The sequence below is a fragment of the Rhamphochromis longiceps genome, linkage group LG17 (genome assembly GCF_057381845.1).
Source record: "Rhamphochromis longiceps isolate RC_006_pf linkage group LG17, R_longiceps_female_GT1.1, whole genome shotgun sequence".
Classification (NCBI taxonomy): Eukaryota; Metazoa; Chordata; class Actinopteri; order Cichliformes; family Cichlidae; genus Rhamphochromis; species Rhamphochromis longiceps.
Genome location: NC_140573.1, coordinates 22,721,587 through 22,736,246, shown reverse-complemented (window position 1 = coordinate 22,736,246; position 14,660 = coordinate 22,721,587). Strand labels below are relative to the sequence as shown.

Below are 14,660 nucleotides of genomic sequence, written 5' to 3'. Positions count from 1 at the left end.
TGCAGAAATGTAGACCAGTATTATTTTTTGACGCCAAAGACGTGGAAGAATAATTTCAAATCAAACAGCTGACCAGCTCATCAGTGGTCTCCAGCTTCTAACCCATAATGCCATCAATAAAATGTTGAATTTTCAACGATGGAAAACCAAAACTTTAAAAGAAGATATGGAAGAGCAAGTTAAGGAAAACCAAATGCCAATAAGCAAACTGGCTCGCAAAAAGCATCAAGATTAAGCAGGTTAAATACTAGTGCTGTGCAATACTGCGATCGATCCAGTACAAAGTAAATACAGGGACAGTACTGCAGATACTAATACTGATCGTTTTGACAGTGCATGTTTGAGCACAGTTCAGCGAGCTGCAAACTGAACTCAGACTGCACTAGCATCGAACCAATAACAATGACCCTTGCTGAACAGCCATTGCACGCACTGGAATCAAAGGACGGCAGCTAGTGGCGGTTATCGCTGCTTTATTTATTTGAGTCTTATACTGATAATGGCTTTAAACTGCAGCACAAGCTGACCTGTACAAGTCGTGCACGTGTAAACGCTTTAAACATTTACACATGCACGGCCACAGAGAACAAGAGGACTAGAGCACAGGTCGGTAATCAGTCAGGCTGGCTTCTTAAATCACCGCTCTCCACTCGGAGGCTCCCTGACAACAGCAGCATAATGAGAACGGCACATTAACAGCTGGACAAACAAAACACAGAAAAGCTCGTCCGCGTACACGCCAGCCTCAATCAGTGGCTCCAGACACACAATCCAAGAGGCAGGCTTGTTTTAGCCTCCATGAGAGCATTTCAGGGCTTAAAATGCACTCAGAACAACCGCTCCGCAGTTAGAAAGTTGATCATTTAGCATCGTTTTCTGCGACCGAATCAATTTAGGCCTGCTTTCCCCCACACCTGCCTGGTAGAGGCGTTTACAGAAATCAAAAATGATTCTGCTTAAAAGTGCTTCTAAAACCATAAGAGGACATGAAAGGAACTGAAGACCGGGAAGTTATCATTTATGGACTCATTATTTTATCAGAGATGCACATGCTCCAAGCACAGTATAAATTCACATTCACATAAATAAATAAAATAAATGTCTGTTTCACAACTGCTGAATTATGATGAGAGGCTCTACCTTTTTTCTATTGTGAACACCTAGCGACAGACGGCTGAATCCCTCATAGAAAACCCTCCTCAGAGCAAAAAAAAAAAGTCAACTTTTTGATGTTTCTGGAAGCAGGATTTCTTAAATACACTGACAAGACTAAAAAATATTCAGAGATGAAAAGAGGGAAAGACGAACAGAGAGCACGCAGCTCTTTATCTTTAAGCCTGCTACAGTTTGCTGTTGTTTATTACCAACAGGCTGCATGACTGAGCGCGCTCATTATAATGTAAAGGAAGTGTGAGACAAACGGAGCAGCAATGAGCATATATCAAAGGTGTCGGCATAGTGCTGGTGGTGCGGGTGGTGCAGGCGGTTGGAAATAAGATGAGGAATCTCATGGATGATCGCTTTAAGAGGCTCCACATGAAAACAGCTATACGTTATAAATAAAGTGTAGTCTCTGAGTGGAGGCTCAGAAACACGGGAAAAACTGAGTCTAGACAGACTTTACACCAGTAAGCACAGACTGAAAACAAAAGATGGTCACTGTGACATCACCCGCCAGTTTGAGACCTCCTGTTCCCAAGCGTCAAATTTAGCAACATGAACATCATTATCTTGGTTTTGTGCAAACAGGCCATATTTGGATGGAGTTCTATTCATCAGCTGACACAAGCAAGCCTCATTAACAAGATGCATTTATCTGATACGCCGCATGTATCAAAAATGCTTCAAAAGGCACCGAACCCCACAAACACAGGACAGGCCCAGCTCAACTCCCAGCATACAGGCAATAATGTATAGTCAACATTCACAACTCCAAACGTTAGAGTTTAAATGTGTGAGCTGTAAAAGATTTATTGCCTGTGCATCTCTCGCTCACTTCTTAAATTAGCTAAAGAGATCGAAACTTTTTTGTAGCAGGTTGCAAACGTGTTTATTTCTGCTGGACATTTAAAGATGGCAGGCTATGGGGACAGACTCACTTTTGGAGCCCACCCCAAGTAGCCATTAGAGGCAATACAATGTGTGGCATTTGGCTCATTGATTATCTAATCATTTGATTCATAATAACTATTAAATGACAGAAGAAATACATGGAAAAAAAAAAAGCATTTTCCAGAAGACAAAGTGACTAACTGAATATTATTAGTATATTTTTATGCCTACTGAAAATTATTCAGCTCAAGTAAATTAATTCCACCTTTTTCCAAGTCTAAACCCTTTGTCATGTTAATATTATTGGAATAAACATCCTTGCTAGAACTGCAACTAATTAAACACTGAGCAACCCACTGGCTGACGGCCTGGACCCTCATTCCTCCTCCTTTTTTTATGTTATTATTTTTAAATCCCTAACACTTCCTGTTCATCTCTGCTCTAATAAAGCATGCGGTTTGAATGCATTACCTTCCACTGTCTGAAACCTCACAAGCATTTCTAAGTGTTTAGTAACATTGCAGAAACCTTGGAGACATAAGGCTACATTACTGCACAGAAACAGGACTGGTTACAGATCTGCAGCTACATTTCATTTCACTGTTTTAAAATAAGGAACTTTTTAAAATATTTCATGGAATGGCAAGAGTCAAGTTCAACCCATGACATACCAGGAAGGACGATGTTGTGAGGTGATCAAAGGCCAAAAGCAACTAGACAAGTGAACAAAGAAAAGTCTAGCTGAAACTATTACCTATTACCGTGAGTCATCCAACAGGTTTACTTCCTGTGAAGTTATGCACACACACATACACTTGCTTAGCCTCGACTAGCCAATCAGAGGAGGGCTGAATGTCAACTTGACCTGCTGTTAGCGCAAGTGGGAGGGGGAGGTGTGTTAGTTTGTCCATGTTTTGGGTTATATTTTTTATCAGATTTTTCATCTTTTTTGTCTTTATTCCCATTTGTAATGCTGTTATTGTAAAACCTTTACATTCCCCACAAATCTTTATGGCAAATATTCAAACTCAGCAACAATCTGCTAGGCTCTGGGGCACATGAGCACCTGGGTTGGCTACAAATTTGACCTTGACCTCCATTGTTAGCACCCAAGGTCAAAGTTAAAAAAGGTTAAAAATGATTTTTTAAAGAAACGATATCAAGTAACATATCATGCGAAAGGGCGTGAGGAGAGCTTTGCAAAAAACATTTATTGTTGTAATATGACACCCTATGACATCACAATGACATCGTAACAGGCAGATGTCAACATGATGGAATAAAAACAGCGTGAAATATTGGTACAGCCTTTGCGCCCATACTGCCCTGTCTTATTTCTCCAAATATATTTTGAAAGCATCTCCGTGCCCAGCACTCATCTCGCAGTCTGAAAGCGGTTATATAAACTATGTTTCTTTATCTAGGAGCCATTAACTGCTAAACAACAACAACTGATCAAGAAGTGCAAAACAATATCTTCTGCCAAGGGTTTACACACACACACACACACACACACACACACACACACACACACACACACACACACACACACACACACACACACACACACACACACACACACACACACACACACACACACACACACACACACACACCTAAAAAGTTGCTGTCTGACCTCTGACCTTTGCCACTCTCTCCCTGTGATAAATGACTGCAGCACAGAGAAAGCATGTCTCAGTCTTCCGTTGCTCTCTCTGCCAAGTTGTGAAACATAATTTTGGTCCATGCTTCGAATTTAAGAGAGCGGAGACATTTTTTTTGCGTTTCAACAGCAGCTACTGCTGCTCAGCACTGAAAACCACGGACAGGCTGACAGGCTAGAAAATGCATTAAAAAATAAAAAAATAAATAAAAATGAAGATGAAGATGTCTAGAAAGCTTTCAGAAGGTTTTACGCAAATATGAAAAAGATGTTGAAAAAGAAGCCAACAAATACTACAAGGAGCTCTCCTATGAAGCTGCTCAGATTTTTAAAAAGTGAAGTTTCTAGTTGCAGAATCACTCAACACATGCTGCAGAACGTCTGCGCAGCACCCAGCAGACAATCAGCACAGGAAGCATTGCACCCATCTGTTAGAGACAGTTTGATCTCCAACATTTTGTTCAATTTCACAGCTTATAAATACAGATTAAAACCAGCCTCTGCCATTTTCTGCAACTACAGAAACAGTCTGTTCCACATACGGCTGTAAGAACCCAAAGCAAACCTGAAACAGGATGTTCGCCTGAATTTAAAAAGTAATTTCAACCAACAGTCGCTCTTTGCAAAGCTAAACTTTAACATACTTAAACACCAAAAACAGAGAGTGAAACTTTTCACTGCATATTAGTTACATTTAAATTATCACATCAGCATGTACTTGGACAGTATAGTTATAATAATCAGGAGATTTATTGATTCATTTATTAATAAATAAATAAAAATCTATACAAACATCCCGGGTTCAATATAAGGATTGATTAACCAGCTTGTCTCCATCAATCAATTCAGCTCTGAAGCAAACTGTGTGAAATTATTAATTAGTCATTGTTTCTTCAGTCAGTGTTTTCACAATAAAATACCAATAAATCACCTTTTTTGAAGATTTAAAAAAATGAAAAAAACTTTCTTTTAAGCTGCCGCATCCACCAACCTCATTAAGAAGAATGAAAGCTGCTTGCATGCAGATTAAACTGCTGGTTGTTCACATTTGGCAGATTTCTTGTAAACCTTGCCGCAGGCCCACAACAACCTCTCTCTTTCAAGCAGTGATACCTGCAGTGGTGAGTCTACAGAGGTGCACAGGATTTACTATTAATTTTAAAGCTTTACTTACCAATTATCTTTTCTGATACATATTTACAACAAGAATATGTTCTTGAAGATTAATTACATCATGCTAGCTTAAATTGACCTTTCTGGTGGCCACTAAAAGTAGACAAGAGGCCAAGCTACACACTGTTGAACACTAATGGGTGATACATAAATCAATGCACAGTTTCAATAATTACTTAGAATTGCTCATATACAGTACTTGCGTTCAATTTGGAGGCATTTCATAGAGCTTAATTAACAAACTGGCAGACCAATATTCATCACAAACAATGATTATTCCCTATACTCCCAGGACTGTGTGCAGCACATGCAGCAGAGTAGCATCACAGCTTAGCAGACAGTGGCACGGTCACAGCCTATGGAGTACGATGCACTACTGCTAATTAAATTATACAGGCTTGTGCAAAATGCTACACAGCCTGGGATTCATGCAAAGTCCCTGAGCTAATAACATGATGAGGCTGCAACACCACCTGCAAAACCATCTTTTTTTTCCCTTTTTAATACCACACACATAAACCGTAAGAAATTGGGGACTTAACAATTTAGTGCTTCAAAAAGCATTATTTTACATAATAATTACTTTTACAGAGTAGTTGTGTATTTCATTGTAGCACTGTATTGTTGTAAATTCTTCCTCTGGATTAAATAATTATTTTTTATGTTTTTAGAACAAATTCTTCTAATTTTTTTTTTAAACCACAGCTTGCTAATAACCATCAGTTTTGGTTTGAAAGCAGAAGTAGAAATTAAACACACCAACACTATCTGCTTGTGCTTCTATCTAGCACAGAAATCCAATTACAGCCTACTATCATTGTGTACTGTATATAAGCAGTAGCATAACTTCCTGTTTAAGCAGAGTATTGAATGTGGTGCTGTTACTCAACCACCAAATTGCATTCCACTTAAACAGGTTTCTTACAGTCAAGCGGTGGAAGTGCAAAGGTGACACTAATGTATAGTTAAGCCCTCAGACTGACTGGGCTTCTGATGGATGAGAGCTTTACCAACATAAAAACACAATACTTGTTCAGTTGGTTACACAGTGCAGGGTGGGGCCAGAGCTGCTCTTTTTAATACACAAACACATGAGAGACAAAAAAAATCAAGCTCTTAGCAGAGGTGAGAGCAACAGCAGGTTCAGGATATAAAAAAAAAAGTAAAGAAGAAGCCGAGCTGGAAGGACGCTGCATGCAGGCTCGGTAACATCTCAAAGTGGATAGCCAATCTGCTTGTTAAGTGGAGACCTACCGATCCTGTTTCTGGGCCCAAACATCTGCTGCTGCTTTGGATGAGCCTCTTGTCTTTTTAAAAAACACGCTGCAATACTCTGTCTCTCTTTTTACTGAAAAGAAGCCCCTTAAAACTACTCAGTCACCATTCGCAGCATCGCCAGCTTTTTATCAGCACCATTCATACGCGGCATGTCCTTAGGTTTTTAAAAACTCAGAGCATGTACTACAGTTCATGGTTTCCGTGACTGCTGTGGATGGGTTCATCACAGATATTGCTTTGGTGGAGCTTTGGTTTTCAGAGTCTCTTTGAACATCACGGACCACAACATGGGCTTTTCAGGAGAACAGTTTAACTCCCATCCTTTATCTTTATTAGCCGAACCATAGCCATAGCCTGTACTTAGTAACCAGGTAACACATCCTCTTGTCAACTTCTTCAAAGTTTTCCAACCTAGTTTAAATCCAAACTTAAAGCAGTGCTCATATTTTTTCTTAAATTACTTTGAGATGTCTAGCAGCAAGCTATATTTACTGCCAACTCCTCTAAACCTTAGAAATCCCCTTTTTCATGAGTATTGACTTAAATATCTTGTAGGACATTCATATTAATCATTTCTGTCACTGAAAGAATTTGGAGTCTTTAATTTTCTGCACCACGTCAGTGCAGAAAATTAAAGACTCCAAATTCTTTCAGTCTTTAAGTGAAAACGTGTTTGGGCCTGGAAATGGCTAACGACATCAAACTTACATAATAGATATCGCCACGCTGGAAAAATACCAGCCGTTATCAATGATAATTCCTCTTTTTCCTTTGTTCCATGTCGTAGCTTGTTTAGGCAGCGCTGGCATTTTCCATTAGATGTTAAATCAGCCAATAATTGAATGAGGAGTTGGGAAACTGCCCGAGCAAGCTAGCTTGCTACCGTACTTTATTGCGTAGAAACCTTACTCTTTTGTTTGAATCCATACAACAAGGTTAAATGAATCTGGATGGTATAAAGCAGTTAATTAGCTATACTTGATTCCTCACCTTTAGACTAGCTGTCTCTGAGAGACTTTGACAATATCCCCTTTTTTTTGTTACAGATCATTCACTATGTAATGTAATTATTTATTACATTTACAATGTAATAAATACTTTGAAATGAACAGTTTATGAATTAGTGAGCGTTCGAGGTACATTTTGTTTCATTTTAGACACAGTCTAGAGACAGTCCTGTGAAAAACTAAACACACCACATGATTAATTTGACAATAACACGATAGCTTTATTTTGCGGGGAATTGTAGCTCATCCCATCTTACAAAATTGCTTTAATTCATTGAGATTTGCAGGCATTCAGTTACACACAGCTCTGAAGTATTATCCACAGCATTTCAATCAGATGGACCGTTTTAGATTTGTTGCTGTGCTTGGGGATCATTTTCCTGTTGCATGACCCAGTTTGGGCCAAGCTTTAGCTCTGGACAGATGACCTCTCATTTGACTCCAGAATACTTAGTACACACTATACTTTTGTATACTGAGGGATACATGGTTGACTCTGTGACTACAGGGAACCCAAATCATCACCCCTCCACCTCCATGCTTGACAGTTGGCATGTGGTGTTGTGCATTGTCCAAATATTGCCACTGTGGTCTCATCTGTCCAAAGAACCTTGTTTCAGAAATTTTGTAGTTGGTTCAGATGTAATTTTGCAAACCTAAGGTGTGCTGCCATGTTCCTTATCCTTTCCAAACAAGCCATACTTGTTCAGTCTTTTTCTAACTGTCATGAACTTCAACCTTTAAAATGCTAACTGAGGGCTGTGCAGTCTGAGTCGGACCTCTTGGGTATTTTGCAATTTCTCTCAGCATTACAATCTGACCTTGACACACCTGAATGCTCCAGACCAGGAAGTTACCAAAGCTTCCACTTTTATAGAGTTGGCCAAACTAATTGATGTTAAGTTAATCATGATTAGCAGCAACTGGTTGCCATTTACCTCATTAATTTCTATACAAGGGCTGAGGGTGTACTTTGTTTTTTACCAAGAGTGTAGCCATCTCCCACACATTTCCACTCTGAGCTAACCGCGCAGTAATATCACAGTTACAAACTAAGCATGTGGCTAAAAGGTGCATAAGTGCACTTCCCAAACACATTAAACTACTCCTTTAAATTGTGTTGTTCTTTAAAACCAGCAAAAGGCAAAGGGTGCCAAATTTAACAACTTAAATTATCAGCTCAGCCCACATCATTTCCTGTTTCATCTGGGTTTTGTCTTGTTTTTTTAAACTGTACAAGTAGCGAATATTACTTACTGCCAGTTCTGATTTGGCCGAGCCTTCAGACCAGGGTAAAGCCTATTTAAGCAAATAGAAAAGAGAAAGGTAACCTCAAGGATCCAAAAGCTCTGTTGCCAAATGCAAAATGTCTCTAGAAGTTACCCAAAAAACACACAGTTAACCTGCTGACCTTCCAAAATGTTAAATGTCATAGTAATAAGTGAAAAAGGAGGCATTGCCCTTTTATTTTCCTTTCTCTTAGTTCTCCATTTCTACGTAACCGAGCTGAAAGTCAGCCGTCCTGCTGAATCAACCCAGTGAGCAGCCAGTGAAATTCCCTTTACCTGCACTGTCTGCATCTAAGGCTTTTTCAATGTAAAGCTCAGCTGACGAGTCACTTCACTAAACAGAAGACAGGGTTTGTATTGTGCTGTCCGTAGCATTGTGTGCAGATGAGTTAAAACTGCCTATTAAATAGCATGGCTTCTAGGAAAACATTTAAAAAAGGGGATTTACTGAAGAGCTTATTCAGACTAACACGGTGCTTTTGAACCATCGATTGCTTTAAGAACACATTAGAGATGCGATTTCATTGAGAACATTGCTTGAACAAGCACCAGCAATGACTTTTAGGAGACATTTCCATCACTCATACTGACACAGTAAGCACAACCCGGTAATTGGCTGCAAATTTCATGTTAAAAAAAAGAAGGAAAAAAAGGTAGGAGTTATAAAGTTTCTGGACACATCTGATCGACTCCCGCTCATCCAAACTTCCCCCCCAGTGGCTGCAGTAGCTCAAACATGACAATGAACTGCTCAAGAAGCCTTGAAACTGCACGCTCGGCTGATTGGAGTGTCCTGTTAGCCCTAATAACATCAAACAACCTGAATCTAAACAGAGCTACGTCGCTGCAGCTATAATAGTTTTATGGCTCCAGAGCCCAAGGTGCAGTGTGGAGGCTATTCTAATCCATTAACTCACACCATGGGCAATTACCTCCCCATCATGTACAGCAGTTCTCTGAAGCAGATGGCCAGCAGCACACTTTCCAAGATTCATAGTTCCTCGCATGAGATGGGGACCAATGTGTTTTAATGACCTTTGGAGCCAAAGATTTGACTAAGTACAACCATTATCTGGCTGCTGTTGTAATGGTTTAGGCACTTATGATCAATAATGCCTTCAAAAAACATCTGCTTCAACCACATTACATTAACTACAATGTTAGGGATATCTAACTGATGTTGAGTTACAGCTCAGTCTTTTAAAAAAGCCCCTCTCATTGAGATCGGTATGGAATTAATGGGCAGAATCAATAAAAGATAATGGGTTCCTACAGCTGTTGTAAATTCCAATATGTGGAGTTGACACTGGAGGAAGTCGGTCTGGAATATATTATTGTCACCGACTCAACAGGATCAGCCCACTGGCTGAGGCTCCAGATGTTCTGAGTATTGATGGGTCCCAGCACATTCCGCTGTCTCCCATATGCCAGACTTCGTTTAGGAACCTTTAAATTAAATGTATTCTAACCCATTAGCAATATGCAAGACTCTAACATTCTGCAGCCAATCATTACAGCCGAGACTCCATATCAGCTGGACACTTTTAAAACTTTGGCAACTTAAAGTTTTAGTGTTCCTCAGTGGCAGCTGATTACACGGATGAAATCATGTCCACAAGTTGTTGTTTTTTCTAAAGAAAACGCAGTGATTGGAATATGGCTTTAATGCCGAATATCAACTACCTTCCATGCTAAGTATAAAACACCACTTAATCACAATGGTGACCGTTCAAATCGCTAATAACCGATGTTTGTTTTTAAACCTGAACTTTTGTAAGCGGAGTTTGGTGTAGCGTTCTCCAAACAAGGCATCGAGGGGAATTCACGCGTTGATAAGGAATCACGAGTGCTCTGGAGATCTTTAAAATCCTCCTTAAAGGCTTTTCTGCTGTGAAGGGCTTTGGGAGACTGCGCTTGAGGACGAACAATAGTTTTGTTTCTGCGTTAAGTATTCATAAAAGGTGCGGTTAAAAAGTAACAAGCAAGCAGCCAAAACGCCGCTCAACGTACCTCTGGATCCGCCGCTGGCGTCCCTCTGCGACAGACTACCGACAGTATTCCCCAATTAAATCAAATGTTAGCTGATAAAACTCGTCCTGCGTGTCCTCGGTCCTTCAAAAAGTTGCCCAAATTACATCCTGATGTTGGGAAGAGGGAGGAAAAGAGTGCCGACCGGACCGGAGCGCAGCGCACGTCTGCCCGAGCCGCTGCGGGGAAGTTTAGTTTAACAACATTCCCACGGCAAACAAGTGGACACGCTGCCTTCTATGTGCTTTACACGCCCAGGAATTGCACACCCGGCTCAGGTGTGATTCATATGGCAAGCCAACACGCACTCAGACACGCGCGCCCGCTCACACGCGTATACTTCCAGCTTTTAAAGGAAGGAGCGCGTGCTTTCCGTATCCAGAGCCGACGCGAGCTGCACACATCCAGCAGGATCTACTGCCACGAGCTCCACTGGAAACGGCGCGAGATGCAACAAAACTGAGGAATATCAGGGTGAAGGCTTTTCCTCCTCCTCCTAACACTAACCCCCAATGCCTGTTGGCGTATATGCTCCGTCAGGTTTGCAGCGTCAAACACAAAAAGCATGCACAAGCTTCCTTTCAAAATAAAAACTTATAGAAGGTTTAACCTTAAAAATCTTATGTGCAAGAATTTCCTTGTTCAGGATAGATAGGAGATGAGTCAAATGCACAAAAATAAGAGTGAAAAGCAAGCTTCAAAGCTAAGGAAACTTACATCAAAGTAAGTCATTGTAAAACAAGGGCAGTAACGATGAGGGGAAATATCTGGTCACTTAAAATGACCATAAAATCTTGAGAGACACCAGCTCTCTGAAATGTATTTGATTTTGCAGCTGATTCAGACAAATTCGAACCTCCTTTATTCTACATTCAGTACAGACTTTAGGGACCAATAGAAAGAATAAGTCCTATAAGTAAACCAAAGAAAATGGGATAAGACCAAAAATACATAATAAATAAAGGCTGCTGGGTTTACGAAACAACATAGCAGACCATCCAACCTGAGCAGGCAATGACATGCGATGGTTGGTAAGAGGATTAGGACCTACGGTTACTTTCAGTGCTGCATTACAGCGTCTAGAGTGTCTAAGCACTGCAAAGTCATGTGCATATAAATAACATTACCATTAGAGTGACATGTAAGTGGAGACAACAAATTTCTTCTTTTGCCTCAAAGGAAAGGCAGGGTTTTATTCTAAAACACTGAAAACAAGAAAACCAAGGGAGACATTAGAAAAGTTTTAAGATCAATAAGGTAACATTTCTGGAAAGCTTGAGGAAATATCTGGGCACATTTGACAGCAGGAAGCTGAAGCTCCATGTAAGACGCTGTAAATTTTAGTTATGAAGCAGCTTTACATTGCAACCCCATCATATAAGGCTTATATGATTTACTCATGAAAGTGGCCACTTTCTCATTACTTTCATATATTGTTTTAGGAAGTATCCAAAACATACACGTTTCATTTAAATAATTTTTCAAGGGATCTTATATCTGTTTTCACTCTTGTATGCTTTTCATACAAGTTTCACACCAGACAGATACAAACTTCATAAGATTTATATATATCTTTTCCATATGGGAACAGTCAGGTGCTTTGGCACTTGGCAACAGTAAGAAAGAAGAACTCCCTAAAGAAACAAGAATGAGTCTTATGAGTCTTTTCTATATCTCTGCATGCATTTGAGGCTTTTCAAATTCTAATTCTGAGCTCTAAACACTTAAAACATCAACTGTTTCCTTTCCATGTCTAACTGAACTTTCTTCAGACAAAGCAGCAGAGAAGGAGCAGAGAGCCTTTGTATGTGATTAAAACAGCATGCATCATTTCCTGCAGCAGCTGCTCCGTGCATGTGTTAATGTGCAGAAGGTATACAAAGTGTACAAATTAGCACATTAATGGCACCTTGGTGCATTGTAATTATTGTCCTCGCAATTACTTAATGTTTAGCAACGATTTGTGTTTCAACAGAGATCATTTTCTGTTAATTAAAAGTAAATACAAGCTTAAAATAAACGATAAGAACCTACTTATTCTTTTAACCCATAAAACAAGTTCCCTAAAGGGGATTTTATTTTGAAAATCTCATCCGGAAAAGGTGTGCTTCATTGTCACCAAATTGCCGCCTTCGCAGTAAACTCAGTCCCAAATAAATAAATAGATTGATAAATAGAAAACAAATAGAAGGCAATTAAAGATAGCAAAAACCCCTCCTTTAAATTTGGCGCGATTTAAGAGAAATGATGAACAGCACAGAAAACTCATTGAAATCAAGAAACAAGCCAACAGGCAGCAAGCAGAAGCTCCCAAAGGTGATGTTAGCCATGCTTTAGATTAAAGTTTAGTTAACATATTATGAACATGTTAATTTTTATTTATCATCATCTATTTAAACTCCTCAGAGACACTGATTTCATTTCTTTTTCCTGTTTTCTACAGATGCTTCAAAGCCTGCGAGAGTGGTGGTGCTGCCTGTCAAGCCCTGTTAAATGTGCGGTTGCTCCCGCTGTTAATTTGAGAGCTTGGTGGGCCACAATGGAGGCTTTGTTGTTGGAGAATTTGTCTAAGAAGTAATCCTTGACATTGGGCCATTCAGAGGCCTAACCTTTTGTTTCATAAGTCTCCTGAATGTTACAGTAGGCATCAGTGCTTTAGGATAACTTGGAGTGGTGGGAATTATTTTGTGTTGAGTTGAATAAGCTGCCAGTGAGAATGTATGTATGTGGGAAAGGTCAAGGGTCATGGGTGTAGAGTTATCGTATATTTTAGGGCTATAACTTATAGTTTAAAGTTTGTGTCTGTTTGCTAGATACCATATCTTGTTTTTCTAAGAGTGAACACATATCAGGTACTATCGTGGTTTAAAAAAAATGAAAATGACAAAAATGCCACTTATTAGTTTGTGAAGTTCCAAAGCTTTGTGTTGAACTTTTTACTGTCACCATCTTGGCTTTGTGCAGATGTCACGTGTGGGCTGATGATGTGACCCTGACTTGTTGATCACTAGGTAGCCAACCTCTATGGCATAACATGCTTTGTTGTTTTTTAATGTAAATTGGACCATAAGTTCTTTTTTTTATTTTATTTTATTTTTTTTAAAGTTTTGATAAGATTTACTTCATTTTGTTAGATTATTATCAGAATACAAATGGAAATCTGGCTCCTTTATTGTTGTTGTTGTATAATTGAGTTCTTGACTGCCTTGTACTCTGTGGTTGAGGTCTTTTTTTCACCACAATACAGGCAGACTGGGCTACATTTCAAAATACTGACCACAAACTTTTTCTTTTCTTTTTTTTTTTTTCTTTTTTTTTTTGCCTGTCCCGTTTGGCTCTTTTGCCATCAGAATTGTTGTCTAAAGGCAAAGAAAGATGCCCAACGGATTTACTTTACCAAACTGACCATCCCAGCCTTGCCGTAATGGTCCATTTGATTCACCTTTTATTGTTTATTTTATTTTCACTTACTGAATACGGGACAGACTTGACTGGGGGAAAGAAGGGGAGAAAGAAAGAGGGAAAGAGAAACAGCTGAGAAGAGGGACGGGGGAGAAGGGCAAAAAACAAAAACCAACAGAATGAGCAGAAAAAGAAAAAAAAAAGAAATAAAAAATGCATATATCAATCACCTGGATCACCTGCTGAGAAAGAAAAAAGAAAACAAGCAGAAGAGAACAAGAGTAATAGAATACACAACATCACAATGATATATGGGAATATGACAGTAAATACTAAATATTAAACATTATTGTGCAGCACATAAGATCAACAGAACACAGTGTGCTTTGAGGTAGGAGCCAAAAAGGGTGTAGTTTGTGGGTGTGATCACCCGTGTGTACACCTGTGAGCATGGACGCGCTTGTTTTTTGTTTTTTAAAAGGTTCCTTCATGTAATGATCTGCTAGAGGGTGTGGGGGGGCCACAGCCCCGTCCTCCAGGGCATGAAGCAGGTGTGGAGGAGATCAAAACTCCAGACATCCAGAGGCCCCCAGAACACAAGAGACCAAGGAAGACCAACAGAGGGGCAGCCGCGCCACTGTCCCAGAAAGAGCTGAGGAGAGTCCCAGATGAGGGCTCACTCAGCAGCCGCGGAGCAGAAGCCAGGGGGAGTTGCAGTGAAGCGCCCGTGAGCTCCGCCGGCAGCCAGCCGTGCCTGAGTGACCGAGC

General features: G+C 39.9%; 1 protein-coding gene across 2 annotated transcripts in view; it reads right to left on the bottom strand.

Annotated features, from left to right (window-relative positions):
• The window catches only part of plxnb2a.1 (plexin b2a, tandem duplicate 1), a 242,202-nt gene extending 231,220 nt beyond the window's left edge, over positions 1-10,982 (bottom strand). For both annotated transcript variants that reach the window (XM_085386326.1, XM_085386328.1), the window contains exon 1: positions 10,473-10,982. The gene's annotated coding sequence lies outside the window, so the exon portion shown is untranslated. The remainder of the gene's footprint in view (positions 1-10,472) is intronic.
• Between the last annotated feature and the right edge of the window lie 3,678 nt (positions 10,983-14,660).